General features: G+C 39.1%; 1 protein-coding gene across 2 annotated transcripts in view; it reads left to right on the top strand.

Annotated features, from left to right (window-relative positions):
* Positions 1–6,758, top strand: part of Grid2 (glutamate ionotropic receptor delta type subunit 2) — a 1,592,033-nt gene that overhangs the window by 477,730 nt on the left and 1,107,545 nt on the right. The gene's annotated exons all lie outside the window — the stretch shown is intronic.

The raw sequence follows: 6,758 nt of genomic DNA on the forward strand, positions 1-6,758 counted from the left end.
ATATATATATATAACAGGAACACAGGGTCTTGCTACACAGCTCAGACTCATAGTGATCCTCCCATCTCAGCCTGTCCAGCGCTGGGTTTCCAGGCATTTGCCACCATGCCCTGTTCCAAGGCCAACACATCGTGTGGTCCTGGGGATCAGATTGGGGCCTTGTGTTTGCAAGGCAGGCATTTAGACTACTGAGCTATCCCCCCAGCCCAAAACAGACATTTCAAATCATGCATATTGTAAATTCTACAGATATAAAATATTAAAATGTGGGTAGGTATTGGGAGTACCAGGAATTAAAATTAAGGAATTCTAAAGAAGAAAAGTATCATACCTTCATGGAGAAAGATACATTTTGCAAAATCTTGGGAGAAGTTAGGGTGTTGTTGATGCTGAAATCTGGAGGAAGAGAATTTCAGGAGGAAGCCATAGCTAGTGAACACCTGAGAGCAAACCGAAGCCTGAAGACTGAACACAGGAATAAAACCAGAGTAGTTGGAGTCCAGGAGAGGATGTGGATTAGTTTGAAATAACTGGCTCCCTAAAAGATCTCAACTGTGATAGAGTTTTATTCTGAAAATTTTGCATTTTATTCTGAAAGAAATGGGGAGCCAGGGCAGGGTGTTGGCCATAGAGATGGCTAGTCCTCACATTTTAGCAGCATTTCCTGGCTGCTTCAAAGAAAAGAACTGAAGAGACAAACAAAGCAGGAAGAGTAATGATTGGGATGAGTTCCTGCTATCCTCCTAGGGGTGAGGTACATGGACACAGCAGGAGAGGTGATCAGGGCTGATCAACAACTCTGGCTATCTTTGGACAGAGACACATCAGCATCTCCTGCAAAATTTATATACAGAGTGGGAGAGAGACGAGTGAAGGATGTGTGTTCTTCATGAGATGTGAATCCCGTGGATTTTAGCCTTACAGTGGAAATATATATGGGAAAGATTGAAAAGAGGCTTTAAAGACACATGAGTTAATTAGGCACATGATTTAGTATATCACGTGTAGGGAGGAGTTCTAACATGGTTGTGGATTTATGGTGAAATTTAAATCATGAGTAAGAATAAGTTATTAAGAGCTCACATATAGATAGATAACACAGGAATAACAAGGGCAATTCCATAGTTTAGTGTAAAATTAAGAAAGTAAGGGGCTGGGGAGATGGCTCAGTAGAATAAACGCTTCCCTGGCAAGCGCAAGGGCCTGAGTTCAATCTCCGGTTCCGCAAAAAAAGTAAATAAATAAAATTAAGAAAGTTGGGTCAAAATGAAGAACCAGAAAAGGAGGATGAAAGGAAATAGCCAAATAATTAGAATGAAACTAACCCTCTTCACAGTCAAAAAAGGAGGGGCAAGGATAATCATTAGTTTCAGAGGGAGGCTGTTAGTGCTGATTTACTATTGCGGTGTGACAGTGGAATGTAGACCAATGGTTCTAGAACAGAGCAGGAAAAAATGAGAAAAAAAGGTCCTTACTTTTAAAGAATGTTTTTAGGGGCCAAAGGGATGAGTTTGTCATATTAGGTAAGTAGACCAAGGAAAGGAAGAGGAGAGGAAGGAGAGAAAAGAATGAAGATAATGTCAGGTTCAGGGACCTAACAACCCCAATTAATGTAAACATTATGTTCCGAACCATGAGCTGAGGTTAATGACATCAACAAGAATGAAAATTGGAGGCCTGGGGACACTGCTCAGGGGCACAAACACCTGCTTGCAAGTGCATGGTTCTGAGTTCCATTTCCTGTACCAAAAAAAAAAAAAACAAAACAAAAAAAAAAAACCAAATAAACAACAATAACAACAACAAAAGAATGAAAATTGGGATAGAGAAACTGGAGCAGGAGAGAGGGAGGAGAGGGAAGGGAAATGGGATTAGAGATCAACCTGTGGCATGTACATGTGACCACACCTCACGGCTGTCAAATGCATGAACTGCCAACATGCACCAATAGGATGAAAAAGTGGAGTAGTTCGCTTGCATAGTACACATGTGCTCATATTTAAAAGACAACATAAAGTAGTGCCAGATGTTTTCTAATGATTAGCATGCCTTTTAAAAGGATAAAATCATTCTCACAGATCTATGCTTAATAGATGTTAATCTATGCTTAATATAATTTGTTTTCTATTTTGGTTTACTTTTATATAAGTTCTTTCTCATTTTACCTGATTTTTTTTTTTAGTATTTCTATATGTGTTTTAAAAGTAACCAATTGTCAATAATATATGTTACAAAGAACTTTCACCCATTGTTGGTGTCTCTCAGTTTATACCTGAGTAAGGAAGGGAGTTGGTCTTTGTGGTGTATATTTTTAGTTTTAATTAAATGTACATTGTAACACTGTTCTGCAGTTTTTGTTTCGAGCATCTTTTATGTTGCCCTCCTTCTTGTAGGGCACTGCTGGTAGAGTTCTAGGTTTACACTCTTTCCTTTTAACATGCACAGGATGGCATTTCACTCTCTTCTAGCTTCTGTGGTTGCCATTGAGAAATCTGGCCTTAGACTAATTGTAGTATTTTATAAACCACCTATCTGTGCTACCCTTCTGTTAGGTGTGAACCCAACCACTTCACCAGACCAGGCATTCTGAAGCAAATATAAGATTTATTGGGGGAATTAAGCAGGATGGCTGCCCAGCAGACCAAGACAGCAGTGAATAAAGAGGGGACAGAAGACTTTATAGGATTCTTTAGGGAGGGTAATTGGGGGCTAGAACAGCTGAGAGAGAGCTAATCTTGGCAGGTCTACCTGGTCTGTGAGTTCCTTTAATGTTAACAAAGGAGGGTTTCTGTGGTTGCTTGCTCAAGTGAAAGTCAGGTGGACCTTTCTGGTGTTTTGGGTTTGGATCTGTGTGGGGCCAAGTGGGGGAAAGTTAGGGGGCAGAGTGCCTGGGAAACCAAGAGGGAAAGCATTTGGGGCAGAGTGCTGGGAAACTTTGAGTCCTGACCTATCACTTTCTCCTCATCTTCGCTATTGAAATCTGTTCTTTATCTCTGTGTCTAAGTATTGGTACAGTTTTATCTATGCTGACTCCTAGAACTAGCATGTTCGTATCATTGTTTGCATTGTCTTGAGTAGTTGCAGAAATTGCTAAGTGTTTCCCTTGCAGTGTGACCTGTTTTACATTCTATCTCTTTGGAATTTCACTTGGAAATATGTTATATAATTTCATTTCCAATTCCCTTATCTTTTATTTGATTTGTTGAGTTGACTTGTCTCCCTCTTTTACCTTTGATCATTCGCACAGATGACTAATCCTTCGTCTATAGCTACTGTATTGACCTGGTATATTTTTGCACATTTTATTTTTAGTTTTTCTATCATACGTGGTCATATTTTATAATTTCTTATCCTCATTGCATTCTTTAAATATTTAATCCTTTTTACTCAACTATTTATTTTATTAAGTGCAGTACTAGAGGTGATACAGTTGTAAATATTGTCTTGTTGGTATCTTACTGATGATTGTCACAAATGTCCAATTTGTCCAATACTTAATTGCAGATTAGCAAATTTTTTAAAACTGTGAACTCTACATTTGTTAGAATATAACATGAAAGAATGCCAAGAGTCTAATTAGACATCACTGTTTTCAGTGAAGACATCTGTCCTGTATTTGCTGGAAAGCAGGGTGAGCTCCCCATCTGAAACAGTTGTGCAATTCCTGCTTAGAGCAGGAGAAACACAGGTGAGATTCTGTGACTTCTGGAGAAAGCCAGGCTTCTGCCTCAGTTTTTTCTTTTTCTTTCCCATATCAACTGTTTTCCCTCTCGCTCTCTTCTTGTTGGTACCTGTTTATAGTGCATAATGATGAATTCTTACATGGACACAACATAAGACAAGTTTCCTTTATTCAAAAATCTAATTTGCCTCCCTTTCATGTGTCTTTCTTCCTTCCCATAAGCTAAAGCTCTAACTTGCTAGCTCCTATATTGGTTTGGATTTTACTTATACCCCGCAGTTCTCATATGGGAGAAACCCTCCAATGCATGCACTTGCGTGCCTGTTTCACCTCACCTACCATGGCCTCCTAGTGCACCCACTTCCCCACAAATGACTTGAATCCCTGTCACTCACCTCTGTCCCAGAACAGCCTCACTTAATACTTGGTGAATGGTAGGTGTCAGGTTTACTTCACTATTTTGGCTGCTTTCGATTAAACTTAATTTATTTTACCTCTCAAGTGATAGAGGTGTTAGTATTGTGGATTAGCAATAAATATGCTCAAAACCCTGCAGGGTCCATGTGTTGCTTCATACAGAAGTACACACTGATGATTTGGGGATCCACACTATAAGCAAACTTAGTATTTCAGTATTCTTCAAGGAAAAAATGTTTGTTAAACTATAAGTTCTAACAAAATTATAAACATTTTTTAAAACGATATTTATTTATTTATTTTAAAAAGAGTCTTGCTATGCATTTTGGGCTCATAGTGATCCTCCTGACTCAACCTTCTCTGTGCGGGAATTATAGGCATGTGCTGCCATGCCTGATTTTGGTGGCTGGCACAGTGTGCCTGGGGTTCCAGGACTGGCAAGAAATGCAGCACTGGGGATTGAACCCAGGTCCTGGCACTCATCATGCAGGCACTTAGACTACTGAGCTATCTGCCCAGCCCTATAAACAACTTAAACAACTTTGAAATAAAGTTGTGTACATACTAATAGATAACATTCATTTATGTGAAAAAATTCTGGCATCCATGTATTTTGCTTCCCATATCAAAAATATGTTTGCACATGTTATTAATTTTGCCTTTATAATATTTTTGTCTTTGTTTTGCATTTAGGCTGGCAGATATGAATTTCTTTTGTCAGATGAGAAGGTTAAAAGTTACAAAGTAGAGGGACTGCACTAAGGTTGTGTGGTACGTGTAACTGAAATCCTTCTATGGTAAGCCCAGCAGTATGCCTGTAGAGCACACTACGAGTTTCTGAAAGAACAGAAATGCATGGATTCTGGAAGATCTTCATCTGAACTTTCCCAGAAATTTCTGTAGTTTTGAGGGAGAAATTTTATCAGTATCACTTTTTATCTAAAGCGCAGGCGTCCTCTGTTCCTGATAGCGTGAAACACAGCTTCCTGGGGAACAGAGATCCCCTTTCTGCTGTCTGTAGAGGCACTCCAGAGCACAGTTCTCAGCTTAAGCACAGAGGCTTTTCTGTCCCTGCACTGTATCTGCGGCCTTCCTGTAAGTCGCAGTAATTCTGTGTGTCATCACTTTTGTCTTGTCATAATACCTGACACACTTAAATAAAACTTGGCCTCTCCCTGGCACCAGTACGTATAGAGTTTTGCCCAATTTTGGAACAAACTTGATTATAGTTGTCTTTAGGAATAAACTAGATTGGATATCTAATATCAATCATTCTAAGGATTTTATTTTGAAATGGGGATACAAAACATCACACAGAAAACAAAATATGGGTTGTTGACCATGAAACTCATATAACAAAACAAACTGATGAATTTTAGTGTTAATTTGTGTAAGTGTATATAGCAGACTGGGGAGATAGCTCAGCGGCATAAGTACCTACCTGGCAAGCACAAGGTTCTGTTTGATCCCTGGTACTTAAAAAATTGTCTATGTAGTAAATAAATTTGAAGGTACCTATTTAAGAGTTAACTTAGAAATCTGAATCTCTCTCTTTTGCTCTCTCTCTCTCTCTCTCTCTCTCTCTCTCTTTCTCTCTCTCTTTCTCATTGTATTCTTAAATTTGAATTCTATTACCTCTGTTGACATTGGTATAGTTGTAAACAATTCTTTTTCCTAAAACTTATTCTATCTATAAATCTCACATTTCTAAAGAGCTGTCAGCTAATAATACAAATACAGTAATTTTTCCTGTAATAAGAAATACAAGGTTTGAACAGGACCCTTGTGTTAATTCTTTGTCTTTCATTACTGAGACAAAATACCTGTCATGCCAAATAAAGGAAGGCAAGGTTTATTTAGTTCACAGTTTGTGGAGGTTTCAGTCTTCTACCAGCTAGCTCCAAGTCAGCTCAAAGCAGCAAAAGACAGCAAAAGCAACAAGAGCCAGAAGGCAAGGGCTCTTTTCCTCCCTTCTGTTGTCTGCAGGCTGCTGCCCTCTGGCTGGTGTGGGTGGCGCTATCACCTTCTCCATGCTCTTTTTTGCCCAGACTTACAGAGTTTGCAAAGTGAGGACCTAGCCCCAGGGCCTAGTCCCTTGAACTGGTGAACTTCTCAGGTTGAGGCAGTGAACAGCAACCTTGAGGGTAAGGCAGGCTCTCTATACCTCGGGGTGCAGAACTGCCAAGTTACACAGTGAAGCTCCTTCTCAACTTGACACAATGCTCCAGCCATTATTACCCTGTTCCTCCTAAGTCCATTGTAATTGGTACTTTGTGTTATTTACAGATGTTAGGTTGAGCTTATCTTTACATAGCTTAGTAATACTCAATTGTATAAAAGTACCATGTCTTTTTTTATCCATTTCTGGACTGATGGACATTTGGTTAGTTTCTGAGACAATGGATATAGCTAGAGAACGTACTTGTACTCCTAAGTGAAATGAAACAGACCCGTGTGTAAGCAGCATGCTGTCTCCCTAGGGTAACAACCTGAAAGAGTTAATAAAATTCCAAAGGTACAATAGGCATTGTGAAAAGGAAAGAAACTGCTCAAAGGGAAGAAACAACTGGAGTGAGGGAAAGGAGAAAATAAAGGAGAAAGGGGAAATTAAATTTGAATTCTATTACTTCTGTTGGTAATAGAATATATATAATATATA

This window comes from Octodon degus, unplaced genomic scaffold (genome assembly GCF_000260255.1).
Source record: "Octodon degus isolate 3935 unplaced genomic scaffold, OctDeg1.0 scaffold00125, whole genome shotgun sequence".
NCBI lineage: Eukaryota > Metazoa > Chordata > Mammalia > Rodentia > Octodontidae > Octodon > Octodon degus.